The following is a 17,163-nucleotide window of genomic DNA, read 5'->3' as shown; positions in this document are numbered from 1 at the left end:
TAGCACAACAATGTTCACTGCAGCACTATTTACCATAACAAAGCAGCCCATCTAGATGTCCCTCAGTTGATGAGTGGATCAACAAGATGTGGTATTTATACACAATGGAATTCTATGCTGCCATCAGACAGGAAATGGAAGGACATGAGAAAATAATATTAGGTGAAGTAAGCCAGACTCAAAGGAACATAGGCTCAGTGGTTTCCCTCATTTGTAATAATTAGTACACACCTAGGACTCTCCTAGTAGAGGATTACAATAGCGCAAAACCTAGATACATAAGGTCATATAGGATGAGACTAAATGAAAGGATCTTCAGGATACAGAAACAAGAGCTTTATCTCCTGTAATTGTTGTTCTTAATGTTCTGTGTTATTTGTCTTCTCTTTTGTTGCCCTTTAGTTACTCTCATATTGTTACTGTATCTGACTTTGTTACCTGGTATATTGTATATACTTTTATTTGTTTATTTGAATTAGGAAAAGGAAGGGGGAAACAAGGAGGTAGAAGGAGTGAAATGGGGACAAAAACAGGAGAAGGGGTATCAGTGTGTGAGAAGTAATGCACCTATTACCTGACCAATGCAACTGTAACCCCACTATACATTATCCTGACAATAAAAATTTTAAAAAAAATGCTAGGGATGAATGTAACTGTAACCCCTCTATACATTTTCCTGACAAAAAATTAAAAATAAAAATACTATCTGTAAAATGAATAGAACAAAATTTGGTAAGGATTTGAATGACACAATAAAGTTGCCTTGACATGTCTGAATGATATATAGCAAATATACATTCTTTACAAGTACATGTGGACATTTAACTAATTTATCAGTTTATTGGGGAAAATGACAATTCAGTATGTTTTAGAAGGTCAAAATAAGACATAACAGTGTTCTGTACCCATTGTCAAGGAAAATAATACAGCTGGAGTTAGAAAGCTTTATAAAACATCTTTATTGCAATGAATATGAAAATAGTGTATATTAAATTTTGAAGAGTATAGCCAAATTGTATATAGAGGACAATTCATTGTCTTACATGCATAGTAGGAAAGAAGCTGCAAAATATTTAGTGAGTTGAATGTTTACTTCAGGAAGTTAGAAAAGTACAGTAAATTAACTCTTGAGAAAGTAGATAAACTTTTTCCCCCCCAGACCTGGGCCTTGAGCTCAGGGCCTGAGCACTGTCATTGGTTTTTGTCAATTGCTAGAGCTCTGCCACTTGAGCCCCAGCATCATTTCTGGCTTTTTTCTATGTATGTGGTACCGAGGAATCGAACCCAGGCCTTCATGAATGGTAGGCAAGCATTCTACCACAAGGCTAAACTCCTGACCCTAGATAACTAACTTCCTAAACTCCCGCCTTTTTTAAAAGGAGAAATTAATTTAAAAAAAAACACCAAATATACAATAGTTTTTCTTTAGAAAAGACTCAAAATATTAATAAATTAGGTGAAAGTAAACAGTTTTCAAAAGACAGAAGCACAATAATATAAATGCAAAGGGAAACATTAGAAAAACTCTGTTAGGCAGTGAAGATTTATTGGACATTAGTACAAATAAATTTTAATTTCAGGTAAATGGACACATTTACCTGATTATTTTTTTTATTGTAATTAGTAAAAGGGTTACATGATATTTGCCAGATAGAAGGTGCATTAATTCACATACATTGATACCCTTTCACATGTCTTGGTACCCATTACCCTCCTCCCCACACACCCCACCCGTCTTGGTTTTCCCCCCTTCCCTATCAAATTTCAAATAACCAAATACAAATAAATTCAATATATCAGATAACAAAGTGAGATACTATAACAATATGAGATAACCAAGGGACAGCAAAGGAGATGAGAGACAACATAGTACATTAAGGACAACAATCATTCGTTACCTGATTATACCTGGATCATTTTCTTAAAATGATCCCCATCTTCAATAATTTTATGCTTTTAGCATAACATTTTCCCAAGTCAAAACTTTACAAAACTGGATAGTTTCAGAGAATTGTTGTTCACTTTTTGAACCTGTCCTTTCTTCCCTTTATATACACAGATGCATTGTTTTCTGCTTTCTTTTATGAAAAAAATACATGTATGTGTTCTTTTCTCTTTTTTTCTCTCCCAAAGTAGGAAGTTGTGTTCTGTATATTGTTTCTTCCGCACATAAAGCTATCTTAGAAACCTATATGGCAATGTAGATCTCTCTTGTTGATCAGTTTTCCAGCTGCACAGCATGCTCCACATACTGTGAACATATTGTAATTTGATCATTTGTCTTTTACCTTTGGACATTTAGGCAGTTTCCAGTATTTTGCAATTACAAATAATGTTATGAATAATCTTGCACATAGGCAGTTTTGTATTTCAGGTGGTTTAATTTGAGGTTTAGTAAAGTCCTTGATTTGGGTGTTGAGGGATAAAAGCAGATGTAATTTTTCTTCCTGGAGATTGTGCCTTTATGCAGTAAGAACAAGTAGTTTTATCAAGCTTTTCTGGTTTTGCCATTGTAATGGGTGAAAAATGTTGATGCACATTAGTATGACTAAAATTGAACCTATTTTTATGTCTAGAATAATTTTTATAGTTTTAGAGTGGTTTTGATGTGATTTTCCCTATGGAACAGATTTTATTTTTGTATAATAAAATTTCTCAGGCTTTTCTTGTCTGGAGTTTTGAGTTAGGAGCAAGAAACTTTATTTTACACTCCGAGAGATCCACCAGTGGCTTCTTCTAATATTTGGGTGGTTTTTATGTTTTACATTTAAGCTTCTGATACACTTTAGAGTTCCTTCTGATATGAAGAGATCTAATTGTATCATCTTCAAATATCTGTTGAGTTGTCCTACCACTTAGTAAGTAGGTCACAGGCAAATTTTGAACATTTCTTATGAAATTTAATCCTGTTCTGTTCTTTACACATTCTGATTATTCTTCATATATATTAATACTATTGATTTTGTTGAGTTATAATCCTACCTTTTTATCTAATTAGTTTTACTTGTTTTCTTTCATAACTGTCTAAAATGTGTTAAGGATGTATTCATTCCTGCTCATTCAACAAATTTGAAAAAGAAAGAATAAATGTTGACTCTGTCAAGTGCTTTTTATGCCTTTATGGAGGTCATTGTATGAGTTTTCTTATCAGATTTATTAGTATATGAGTTTTAACCATTCCTGAATTCATGGAATGAACTCTTGTTATCCATATCCACCCACCCACCCACCCATCCATCCATCCATCCTTCCATTCATCCATCCATCCATATTGTGAGACTGGGACTTGAACTCTGTACCGGGCACTTTGTTCATTGGCTGGCATTCTACCAGCTAAACCAAAGCTACCAATACCTCATTCATTTGTTTATATCATACTTCAGGCTGATTTTGAACTTGTAATTGTGGACCTAAATCTGATAATGAACTCTCAGTGGTATTAGAGTATGTTACTTTATTTCATGTTTTTGTATCAATTTTTATGCCTGAGATTGATTAGTAACTTTTTGTGCATTTTTAAACCAAGCTTAGGTATTAATATTACACTGGATTAATAATAAAAATAATTTAAATATTTTCTGTCACTTGCATGTTTTAAAACAATTTATAGGACATTGAGACTGTGGTTTCTAAAAGTTTGCTAGAGGTTTTCTATTCTCGGACTGTGTGTGTGTATATGATAGGATTTAGTTCTTTTTCTTTTTTTACTATCAGTATCATTTTTATTTTTTAATGTGTTTAAAAAATTTTATTATCAGGGTGATGTATATAGAAATTACAGTTACATTCATAAGGTAATGAGTACATTACTTCTTGAAGATTATTACCCCTTCCCATGTTTTTCTCCCCCCCCCACTTGGTCACACCCTCCCAAATTATAAGGTTCATTTCCAACATACTGTCTTGTGAGTATCAATGCTACACTGGTTCATCTTTTGTCTCATCATTTTGTTTTTCTCCTTCCCTTCCCTGATTCAAATAAAGAAATAAATGTATATATAATACAGGTTCCAAAGCCAGATATAGCAACAACAGAGTATAAACCAGAAGGAAAAACAAAGAGAAAAAAAGAGGAAAGAAATTATTTCACATAGTACATTAAAAAACAACAAACACAAGAATAAATCTCTTATTTCTCTGTCCTGGAGTTCATTTCCTTTAGCCTCATCCTCTGTGACCATATGCACATAGCTTTTGAGCTATTGCATTCTTCCGCTAGGAAAATACTAGACACATATATTTAGTTAGTTTTCTAAGAATTATTTATCAAAGAAATTTGGTTGGTTTAAGTTTTCCTTCTTCCCTGACCCCACTGGTGTTCTTTATCACAAACATTTCCCTAAGCAAGGATCCTATTTATCCAGATTGTAAAATTTCAGGTGTACAGGTGTACAAAATAGTCCAGTGACTTTACACAGTTTATTTTTCTAATGTGAGTGATTTGCTTGTATTTTTTTCTGGATAAATTTAGTTTGTTTCATTTTGGTAAAACTCCATACTTTGTTCATAATCATAATTGCCTTGTGTATAGTTTAATGGTATTAAGTCTATTCATGTTGTACAACTACTACCATCCATCTCCAGAACTCTTGCTCATGTAAAATTGAAACTGCTGTACATTAACCACCAACTTTACAGTGTCCCCTTTTTCCCAGCAGCTATAGTTCTTTGTCTTAGTAAATTTGACTACTCCAGATACCTAGTATAAAGGAATTTGGTTCTTTAAGAACAGAGATTTAAGAAAGTTTTTTAAATGATCACGTCTGTTTTCTACCACATTAGTTTGCTACCATATTGTCATTATTACTTTTACTTTTTCTCATTCTATGCTTTTGAGTTAGGTATGTAAGTTATTTTGTGATCTCCTAAAGTCAGTATAAATACTTAGATTGACTTCTTAGCATTTCTGTAATTTTTACATATTAAAGATTTGAACCTTTAATCTAGGTGTTGGTGATTCATACCTGCAATCCTGGCTACTCAAAAGACTAAAGATTGTGGCTTAAAACTAGACCACGGAGAAAAGTCCATGAGACAGTATCCAGATAGCCAGCAAAAAAAGCTGGACCAGAAGTGTGGCTTATATGATGGAATGCTATTAGTAGAAAAGATGTGAAGGACTACAGGCCTGAGTTTAAGCTCTGGTACTTGCACCAAAAATATAAAATAAAAACATAAAAATGGACAAATAATAGTCATAGAAATCACATAAATGTTGTATAATAATCCAGTCAAGCTAATTAAGAAATGAGTTGGTTCACATACTATTTTTTGTAGCATAAAACATTTGAAGATGACTGTTTTAGAAATTTGAAATATATAGTGTCTTACCATTTATTATATTATTCTGTGCACCAGGTGACTGAAACTTGTTGCCCCTGGGCTGCCTGAAGTTTTGTCCACTTTAGTCACCATCCGATCTTTCTCTATCCAGCCCTCTCTGAGTTCACCTTTCATTAACTTCACCATTTTGTTGGAAGTGCTCATCAGTCATCCATTCATTTTGCTAAGTAATATTATATTGTATGAGCATACCACAGTTTGCTTTGGTACATTATTTGCATTGCTTTCAGTGCTTAGTATCTATAGATTTTTTTTGCCTGTGGTGAAACAGTATTGTTTGTCATATTTTCATTTTATGACAATTGATTTCTTTGTGCTTTTATATATGAAAACTTTTCTTTAATGTTCAGTATGCACTTGAGAAGAAGTTTATATTCTTTTGTCAGAGCATATTGAATATTGTTCCCTCCCAAAACTAATTTATTATATTACTTAGGTTTTTTTTGTTTTGGTGCCATTTCTGGAATTTGAACTTGGGCTTGGGCTCTATCCTTGAATTGCTTTTTTTTTTTTTTTGGTGCCAATCCTGGGCTTGAGCTCAGGGCCTGAGCACTGTCCTTGGACTTTGTCAAGGCTAGTGCTCACCACTTGAACCTCAGCACCGCTTATGGCTTTTTTCTATGAATATGGTACCGAGGAATCAAACCCGGGTCTTCTTGCATGCTAGGCAAGCACTGTACCACCAAGCCAAACTCCCGGACTTGAATTGCTTTTTGGTCAAGGCTGGTGCTCTACCAGTTGTGCCACAGTGCTACTTCAGACTTTTTTCTGTGATTAATTGAAGGTAAGAGTCTTGTGGACTTTCCTGCCCAGGCTGGTTTCAACCACAATCCTTGGATTTCAGCCTCCTGAGTAGCTAGGATTGCAGGCAAGAGCCATAGCACCCGCCATAAGTACATTTCTTTTTGAACAGCATCACTTCTTTCCTTTTCTCCAAGTTTTTCCCACCCAAACCCTCCCCTACAAGTTGTACAGATCATTTCCAACATAGTGTCTAGTTCATATATCAGTGCATTCGTTCATCCTTTGTCACATTTCTGTGCTCCCCTTTATCCTTCCCAAAACAGATAAACTTACGTACAAGATGAAAGGTACAGAAATAAAGAAACAGCGACAGAAGAAAACAAAAGCAAACAAAACTCCATTTCTTGTAGTTCTCTTTTCTTTCCCTCCCTCCATCCCTCCCTCTCTTCCTCCCTTTCTTTTTGCTAGTACTGTGGTATGAACTCATGGCTTTGTGCTTTGGCTCAACTTTTTCTCTCATGGCTGATACTCTACCACTTGAGCAACACTTACAGCTTTTTGCTGGCTAAATGGACATAAGAGTGTTCCAGATTTATCTTTTCAGAGTAATCTCAAACTAAGATTCTCAGATCTCAGCCTTCTGAATAGGAGTGAGCTGCCAGCACCCAGCTGGGAAATGTCTTTTAGATTTTTCTGCTTTTGTGTTTTGTTTTTCCAGTGAAAGGAGTGAAACTCATTATATGTTTTTTAAATTCCCTTTTTTTTTGCTGCCAAGTAATGCTAGATTATTCTTGAAGTAACCTCATCACTGTACTCATTAGGCGAAACAATAATACTAGTTTTTAAAAAAATTTTTTTCTTGTGTCTACTTTAACTCCATTATTTGGCCCATAAATATATAGTGTTCAGTACTTAAAAGTAGACATTATGTATTTTAATGTTTTCGTGTTGAATTTATTTTGTCTAGTATGATATGGCTAAATAATTTCTATTTGGCTAATAAACTTCTGTCCATCCTCTACTTTCAGCCTTTTATCTTTCAGTGGTGCTAGGATTTGAACTGAGGGCCTTATACTTACTATGTCTTTATGCCTGGGGTGATTTGGCCGTCAGTCCTCTTATTTGTGTTGCCCTTTGTCTTGGGGACCAGTTGGATGCCATACCCAGGCATTGGTCTAGATGAAATCTTGTGAACACCTCTTCCCCTGAATGCTGGCCATGAAATATGCTCCCCTATTGCTTCCCACCAAGTAGATAGTATTTTATGTGCTTGATTGGGCCTCTATGCTTTACTGACTTTTAACCCTGTTGATGATACATTTGAAGCTTTATCTTGTGTGATTATTGTTCTTAATATATTATGTTATTTCTCTTCTCTCTTTTTGCCATTTGGTTAACCTCATCTTGTTACTGTATCTGACTTTGTTACCTGGAATATTGTATATACTATTTGTTTATTTGAAATAGGAAAGGGAAGGGGGGAAAACAAGATGATTGTGAGGGGGTGGGGGGAGAAAAATGGGGACAAAAACATGAGAAGGGGTATCCATGTGTGAGAAGTAATACATCTACCTGGTAAATGTAACTGTAACCCCTCTATACATTATCCTGACAATTAAGAAAATAATAATTCTGCATTTTAAGCGTATTTCTCATGTATAGAATAGTTAAGCTTTTCTCTTTAAGCAAACTTGGAAATAACTTTCTTTTATTGTCAAGCTAAGCTCATTTACATGAATTGCTGTAAATAGTGTTTGTTTTAAATTTGCTCATTGTATGATACTTACTATCCTTATTTATAGTAATTTATTTTGATCCTTTATTATTATATGTGATTTTCCTGATGGTAAAATTTTCCTTTGATTCCAGGAAGTCTCTTAATTTTTATTCTAGTGATTCTAGGGATTGTTTTTGAATTAATACATGTTAACCATCTCAATTCTCTGCTCAAATTAAATTCCTCTTCTACCATCTTATATGCCAGTTTTACATGACATTCTTTAGTTCTTACCTGTTCATTGCTCATACAGTTGATAGTGATCTCCCTGTGTTTTATCCTTTCTCTGCCTATTTTCCTCTTGTACTTGTACTCTGCATTGGCAGAACATTGACATTTTATGCATTATGTTTATATCTGTGCATCCATCGAATATAATGGGTTACTTTTACAATTATGCATCCACAATTGTATTAGTTGGGTGCCATTTTGGGTAGAATTGAGAACCTGTCACTCATAATTTTCTGTCTGTGGTCCAGTTAATACATTGGGAAAGGTATCAGTAAGATTTATATGTTAGTGTATTATGAGGTTGTTCATGTGTGTATACACGTGTGTATTCATAAGTAAGACTATCTATCATCTGTCTGTCTGTCTGTCTATCTATCTAATCCATCTACCTATCTGACCTTGTTAGCTGAAGGACAGTTTGACTGAAAATATAATCTTTAATTTCATTTGTCTCTCAAGCTGTTTTGAAAATGACTTTCTACTTTTGTTTCTTTATGCATTGTTTCAAGAAATAAATCTAGTTTGATTCACTCTGTTTATTTTTAATTTGTTGTTGTTGTTATGTAGTTTCAACTTAGAGGTTTTGAGAATATTTTCTGTATCCTTAAAGTAATAGTTTTCCTAAGGCATACTTGGGAGTTGCTCCTGGTAAAATTTTCCCATTTGGCTCTTAAAATATGTCATTTTATGTTTTTATCTTCAGAAAATCTTCTTAGGATGCTTATTTAATATTTCTCATTCTTTGAGCATCTTTTACAAAGTTTTATATGTATATATCTGGGAGATACATGTCTTCCAATTACAGAAGTATTTGATTTTCTTCCTATAACATCTGACCTTTTATAGTTCATTTTTTGTCATTTTTCTTTGGTTTTATTCTCTAATTGTTAGCCTTTCTTATGTTGTTTGTGAGGGTTTAAGAATTATTTTTATTAACAGCAGTTCGTTAGTGTGTTTATTGAATTTTCATTTGACTATTTGATACTTTTTGGACTCTTTTTAAATCTTCAGTTTTTCTGTAATTTTTCTTTCCTGAATTCAGTTTACTCTTGTTTTATTTCTTTTCCTTTTTCTTCTCATGTGTATGTGTGTATGTATGTGTGTATTTTCTGGGATTCAGTACCTTATGTCAGTTCTCTACCATAAACTTGAGAATTATTGCTTTATATCTTACTTGTTCAACTTTGGAATTAAAAAAATATTACTATCTGTGTCCTGGTCTCAGAAAATTGTGATGGTTTCTGTAGTGTTGCATAGGTTTGAAAGTTCTAAGTGATACTCTGATGATTCAAGTGTAGTGTATTTTGTACTTTACTGTTAGAGTTTCAGAGATTGTGTCCTTCTGGTTTCTTTACTTATTGTCTTAAGAATGTGTGTTTTTTAAGTTTGTACAAAAAATTATCTGGAGATTTTAATGTCATTTGCAGTGATTTGCTACTTGTATGTAGAAATACAGTTTCTTTTTTATTAAAGAATTTATTAACATTGATTTTTACATCATATTTCAAGTAATGTATTTAACAACTATTCAAGAAGGGAATATATATACAATCATATACATATATACAATATATATAATCACTGGCATTTGACAATTCCTTAAATAACATTATTTTGAAACAATTGTGTACTAATAGAAATTTCAAAAATAGTATAGTAAGGTCTATATCATCTTCAGTCAACTTCCATGTTTCATGTTTATTGTACAGTATAAAAACTAGAAGGGTCTAGGAGCGCAGCCTCGTGGTAGAGTGTTCACAAAGCATGCATGAAGCCCCTACGATTGATTCCTCAGTATCACCTACACAGAAAAAGTACTGTGGCTCAAGTGGTAGAGCATTAGTCTTGAGCCTGAGAGCCATTAGGGACAATGCCTAGGCCCTGAGTTCAAGCCCAAAAACAAAAACAAAACAAAAAACAGAGGAAGATATAAAACCACTGCATGTATGGATAGGGAGCCCGACTGGGAATATTGTCAGCGGCTTTTAAAGTATCATTTATACCTGCTAGAGATTATTTCCATTTAGTCCTCAGCAATAAATAAAGCTTAGCCATTAGAAAGAATAATACTGTGTCATTTGCAGGGAAATGGATGGACTTAGAAGAAATCAAATGAGGTAACCCAAGCTCAGCGAAACTAGATCTATATTCACCAGAATATAGTAAATTGTACAGTGAGACTGAAGGAGGATATAGTCTTAGGAGAGGAACAGAAAGGCACAATGCCTATGTGCATCTAATCATACAAAATAATACAAAATAATATTTATCAAAATGAACTACAGGATATGGGAACAAGAATTTTATTTTTTGTTTTACTGTTTTGGTTTTCTGTTTGTTTCTGTCTTTGAAAATGTAGGGAGAGGCACAAAATTATAGGACAAAAGGATGAATAAATGCAGCAGTAGGACTCATTGGACATTATGTTAAACTATACAATGAACTGTACAACTTGTGGGTGAGGTAGGAGGGAAAAACTCAAAGAGAGCAAGGGAAGGACAACACTGTTGTACTCTTTTTTTTTTTTTTTCAAATCCTGGGGCTTGAACTCAGGGCCTGAGCACTGCTTCTAAACCTCTCTGTGCTTCAAGGCTAGCACTGTACCACTTGAGCCACAGAGCCACTTTTGGATTTTTCTGTTTATGTGGTACTGAGTAATCCAACCCAGGGCTTCACGTGGTAGGCAAGCACTCTATCACTAAGCCACATTCTCTGTCCAGAAATGTACTCTTTACCTGACTCATAGGATTCTAACCCCTCTGAACATCATCTTTACAATAACAATACAAAATAAAAAATCAAAATTAGAAATTAGTCTTAGGGGCCGGGAGTTTAGCCTAGTGGTTGAGTGCTTGCCTTGCATGCACGAAGACCTGGGTTTGATTCCTTGGTACCACATACATAGAAAAAAGCCAGAAGTGTTGCTGAGGCTCAAGTGGTAGAGCTCTAGCCTTGAGAAAGCCCAAGGACAGTGCTCAGGCCCTGAGCTCAAGCCCAGGACTGGCAAAAAAAAAAAAAAAAAAGTTAGTCTTAGGTAACATCAGAACAGGAGACATTGAAAACACTGAATGTAGAGCGAAGGGAAGTGATTTGGGGGTAAGAAATGAATTTGGAGGGAAGGTATGGAATTCATGATGTTTGCAAGGGCATTTGCTTTAAGTAGTTGTTATACTTGTGATTATAGGCACTAAATTCAGTCATCATTCAGCTTCTCTTTACAACTTCATGTGTTGGCTCATGTTTCACCTTGAGCGTACATAAAATTTTAAGGCATGCTTTTTGTTTGTTTTGTAAGTCTTATTTTGAAATTGTTTGATGATTCCATTTCTTCCAAGAAATGTTCTCAACAAAGTGGGGTGAATGTAAATGCAATCATATGTGGGCTGTTTTCTGACAGGGTTCCAAATCCTGTGTAGGTTTAGGCTGTGACTGGGTGATTGATTTCCTTGAGTCCTCATGGGACTAAATATTAGCTTGGGCAGGAACAGAGACTTTCGTTTCAGTTATTTATTGGCTGTATAAGTTTATTGGGGACTTCTGATTATCCTCATCTTAGAAAGCATAATTATTCACCATGGTTGTTGTAAGGTGTATGCTTTAAGTAAGAGGACCAAGAACTGCAAGGAGAAAAGAATATTGCCTAGTAGTAGACCAAGAACAAGAATAAGAAAATCTTTTTCTCTCCTTTTCTCTTTTTCACCTCCTTTTTTTCCTCCCCCTCCAATGTGTGAGTGAGTGCGTGTGTGTGTGGGTGTGTGTGTGTGTGTGTGTGTGTGTGTGTGTACCAGTAACAGCGGAAAGCTCTTTTTCTAGCTATTATCATATCTCCTAACAGAACAGATTTTTATTTTTTAAAAAAATTGCCCTGCTAACTGTGAATGCTTAAAATCTGGGCAGAAAGAATTGAATGCTGGGATAGTAATGTGAAGCCTAGGTTCTTATTTAGGAAAAAGATAATAATAGTTATGACCCAATGGCTGGAACAGAGGTAGTATGGCTAGCATTTGTCAATTTCCATAGGAATGCTTAGTGTTACGTGTCATCATCATCATAGTCTCCTTCTCCTTCTCCTTCTCCTTCTCCTTCTCTTCTTTCTTTCTTTCTTTCTTTCTTTCTTTCTTTCTTTCTTTCTTTCTTTTCTTTTCTTTCTTTCTTTCTTTCTTTCTTTGCTAGTCCTGGGGCTTGAACTCATGGCCTGGGCTCTGTCCCTAAGCCTCTCTGTGTTCAAGGCTAGTGCTTTGCCACTTGAGCCGTAGTATCACTTCCAGCTTTTAGAGGTAAGGGTCTCACAGGGACTTTTCTGCCAGGGCTGGTTTTAAACCCTGATCCTCAGATCTTAGCCTTTTGAATAGCTAGGATTATAGGCATGAGTCACCAGGGCCTGGCTTGTTACCTGTCTTTAATCCCACGCTCTCCTTGGTGTTTACAACGTACTGTGAGGTAGTTTATTATTTACATGATTCTGTTCTCATGCAAACCAGTTTCAGAGGGTATGAACAACAAACCAAAAGAATGGAAATATTTACCCTAATGGCCAAGAAATGGAAGGTTGCTATGATCATAGGGTAAGTGAACTACTGGAGTTGTCCAGAGAATTTCTCAGTCTAGTGTAGGGCACTTTTTCTTGTAGTGTATGATTATTTAATTTTTATTTCAGATAGGAGTACTTAAAGATGCAGAGAGGTTAAATGAGAGTAGGCAGTAGTGGGGTGCAGGGTGAAGCTAGATCCCAGGGCTTAAGTCCAGTGGTTGTTTTGTGCTAAGTACTATTTTGTCATTGTAAAGTTCTTATTTCATTGGAATTTATTTTTAAATTATAGACATGCTAGTTGTGGTTGTTTATTAGTAATTAAACAACCATAGTTTTCTTGTATTCAGTGCCTACAGGGAGAGTTGTAAATTGAAGTATACAGATATCCTTTACTTATGGTCTTTTTTTTTTTGCCAGTCCTGGGGCTTGAACTCAGGGCCTGAGCACTGTTCTTGGGCTTTCTCAAGGATAGAGCTCTACTACTTGAGCCACTGCACCACTTACAGCTTTTTCTATGTATGTGGTACTGAGGAATTGAACCTGCATCTTCCTGTATACTAGGTAAGCACTCTACCACTAGGCCAACTCCTGGCTCCTTCATTGTCTTTAGATCATGAGCTTCTGGAGGGCAGAAGCCTCTTCTCTGCTTTGGCTTGATGCCAAAGGTGTTCAGGCATCCTGGTGGTTCTAAATTTCACAGCTATTCAATACTTAATTTTTCTGTTGCAGTCAGACCATGGATTCCAGAGCAAGTCTAGAAAAATCTTATTAAGATCTTATTAAGTGTATCTTCTGCTAAAATTAAATTGTAACCTCTTACCCCATTATGTGATTGACAGTTTCTAACACAAATGGATAATTGCCGTAGAAAACTTGTTTCATAGGCCTGTATCAATATGAAAGGTTTTCTGGTAGATTGCTGGATTAAAAAAAAAAGTCCTAAGAGATTTGGGATAGTGTGTAATGTAGGGAATGCTACACTTGGTTGATATCACCGGACCTCTGTTTATATATTGGATAGGCCCTGATGGGACCTCTTAATACAGTATGGACTTTTTTTCTTTATGTTAGTGCTGGGATTTGGACTTAGGACCACATGCTTGCTAGGCTCAGCTACATGAACTTTATTTAGTTATTTTTCAGATGTGTTTCATTTTTTTGTTCAGAAGAAACATCATCAGACAGTGGCCTCAGCCAGTGATTTTACTACCTAAACTTCTCACATGGCTTCTCACATGGGATTACAAATACACACTACTTTACTTGGTTTATTTGTTGAGATGTGGGTTCTACTAACTCCTCTTGGCTTTCCTCAAACTTGAATCCTCTTGATCCTTGCCTCCCAAGTGGTTAGATTACAGCCATTGTGCCACTGTTCTCGGTCTTGAATTTTTTCTTTTAATTTTACTTTGTTGTAATCCCTCTGTGTATCACCTTTTTAACAACAATTACATGAGTCAGGCAATAGTGCATTTCTTTTTGTAAGTGTCTTCTGTTCCCTCATTCTTTCCCAGTCCCTCCTTCCTGTTTCCACCCACAAATTGTGTAGCTTACTTTCTTCTGAGTCCAGTGAGCTCACTGCTCTACTTTGTGTCCAGTAAGCTCCACTGCTGCACTTTTCCACCTTTTCCCCTTGAGTTCTGTACTAATGAAATATTTGGTTTGTTCGCAGTGGTTTATTTTTGGCTTCTGTTGTTTTTCAGTAATACTTTGAAAGACCTTTTCTCTTTCATGGTTTTTTTTGTTTGTATCTTTTTATTTGGCAGTTTCATTTATACATTTTTGGGGGAGATGAACTTGGATTTTTTTTACTATAAAAGATGTGGTATAAGGAATTAATTTCTTTTTTTCTCTCTCTATGGATGTTTGTACTCTGATTCTCCTATTGCTTATGTTAAATAAGTCAAATTTAATGACTAGACCTTACCCTAGTTATTTATTCCCCTTAGCCTGAATTTTTTCATGTATTTTTTATTGTAATTAATAGAAGGATTACATTATATTCACCAGATAGAAGGTGCATTACTTTACAAACATTGATACCCTTTCTCAGATCTTGGTCCACATTTCCCTCTCCCCACTCCTGCCCCTCATCTTGTTTTCCCCCCTTCCCTACCCTATTTCAAATAACCAAATACAAATATATCCAATATATCAGATAACAAAGTGAAATACTGTAACAATGTAAGTTAACCAAGGTACAGCAAAAGAGATGAGAGATAACATTAAGGACAAAATCACTCATTACATGGCTTTTGTTTCTATATCTTGGAGGTCCTTTCATTTAGCATCATACTATATGGCCTTATATATCTAGGTTTTGCTCTATGGTAAATCTCTGCTAGGAAAGCCCAAGGTTTCTACTGATTATGACAAATGAGGAAAACCATTGAGCCAATGTTCCTTTGAGTCTGGTTTACTTCACTTAATAAGATTTTTTTCTAAGTCTTTCCATTTCCTTATAAATGGGGCGATGTCATTCTTTCTGACAGCAGCATAGAATTCCATTGTGTACAAATACCACACCTTGTTGATCCACTCATCATCTCTGAGGGGCATCCGGGTTGGTTCCATATCTTTGTTATGGTAAATAATGCTGCAATGAACATCATTGTTCTTTCCCTGAATTCATACACCTGTGTTAGTTTCTGTACTTTCTGATATGTTCCATTGATTTGTTTACTCAACTCATATTAGTGTCATACTTTTTAATATTTGTAGTTTTATATTGTCTGTATAGCTAATAAGAGATTATATACTGTCTTTCAGATTTTTCTTTATTGTTATTCATAAGAATATTGATTTGTTTCCTATGAATTATCAAAGATATTTTGAAAAATATTTTCTCTGTAATGTATTCTTAGAGCTTGTCTGTATTGCAAACCTGATGTTAAACTTTGTTCTGATATTGAGTGCTTCTGCAAATAAAAAAAATAGAGTCTTGTTATATTGTTATATAGATATTTTTGAAATGTTTTAAAACAATTACTGAATATTTGATATTTTTGTCTTAATTTTTATCTGTTTATAAGGCAGAGCTATCCTTAAAATTCGTTAGCATTGCACAGGGATACTCGGAAAAACGGAAAAACAACTAGAGTTACCTGTTCTTTTTTCCTCCTAAAATTCCATTGTGAGTGAATAAAGGGTAGTATATCATCAACCCAATCAGGGATTGAATTTAAATCTTTGTAGCCATTGAAAGGGCTACTCTACCAAGAGAGGCTTCAGAAATGGTTCTTGGCGAGATCATTTGTCTGTTTCTTTCTTTTCCTCTGAGACCAGTTGGTGTTTTGAAAGGAAACATATTGTCTAGATTTTCAGAGTTCTCCAAAAACAGGATGAGAGAGTACATTATTTTTGAAGCATGTAACATGATTGTATCTTTTTCAAAATAAAATATTTGAATTCTTCGCGTGTCATAGCTGGCTATTTTGATTGAAATAAGTACATAATTATCTTCTTCCCTTTCTGAATGGCCATTGTCACCTTGAATGAGAGCTGTTGGACAGAATGGTTGGTTTATAGAAGACAATTCTCAAAAGCCACACTCCACATGATAAAGGAAAAAATCAAATATATAGTTTGTATAATTCTGCAAACTATTGGAAAATAATGGAAAGGATGATGAGAGGAAATTTAGCTTCATCTATTGGGGAAAGACAGCTAGAAGGAAAGCTTTTTTTGTCACTTTTGGAAAATTATTTTGAGGAGTTATTGATTTATGATTGCTAGAGGGTTTAAAAACATATCTAAGAAAAACTTTATTAGCTAGCAATCCTATGATTTAATTATGAATAGCATTTTGAAATAGAAAAACTGTAAATAATGTTTTTAAAGCAAAGGTAAATATGATATGTGATCATTATTACAACTAGCAAGATGAGAGAAGAGAGTTTAGGGAAAACAAGAATACAAGTAGAAGATGGTGCACTCACGGGGTATAGTATATTACACTATGTAATTTGCAATATAATTCGAAAAATTTTAAGTGGAAGTCAGTTTATTGAATCCTTCAATACTGCTCATTTTGTGCTAAACAGAAGTAGATTATGCCAGTGGCAATGTGGCTTAAGTGGTAGAGCACTGGCCTTGAGCACAAGGAGCCTCAGGTATAGCAGCCAGCCCCTGAGTTCAAGCCCCATCACTGACAAAACAATAAAATATAGATTATGCCAGGAATGGGGCGACTTGAGGTACATCTCTTGATGTGAGGGTGCACATTTCCAGTGTTTCAAAACGTGTGACTAGGTTGAGCCACAGTCACAGTTCCAAGTCTCTATTTCCAGAAGGGAAACTCTAGCCCAGATTGGGTAATGTCTGTTCAGAGGGATAACCTAGCTCTACCTTTATAAAGATAATATGAAGAGCTGGAGGTGTGTGTGACTCAAGTGATGGAAAGTACTGGCTCTGAGCAAGAGCCAGAGGCCTTACGCTCAAGTTCCACTACTGGAACACACGAAAAAGGCCACATAGAAATGCCCAAATACCTGTCTGCAGTTGTCATCACAGACAACATTTTGGAAAATATGTATTT

At 35.1% G+C, this 17,163-nt stretch overlaps 1 protein-coding gene across 3 annotated transcripts in view; it reads left to right on the top strand.

Annotated features, from left to right (window-relative positions):
- The window catches only part of Wasf3 (WASP family member 3), a 130,966-nt gene that overhangs the window by 17,601 nt on the left and 96,202 nt on the right, over nucleotides 1–17,163 (top strand). The window lies entirely within an intron of this gene.

The sequence above is a fragment of the Megascapheus bottae genome, chromosome 11 (genome assembly GCF_031878675.1).
Source record: "Megascapheus bottae isolate mThoBot1 chromosome 11, mThoBot2.hap1, whole genome shotgun sequence".
NCBI lineage: Eukaryota > Metazoa > Chordata > Mammalia > Rodentia > Geomyidae > Megascapheus > Megascapheus bottae.
The sequence above is the reverse complement of the archived record's forward strand: the minus strand, read 5'-3'. Positions and strand labels throughout refer to the sequence as shown.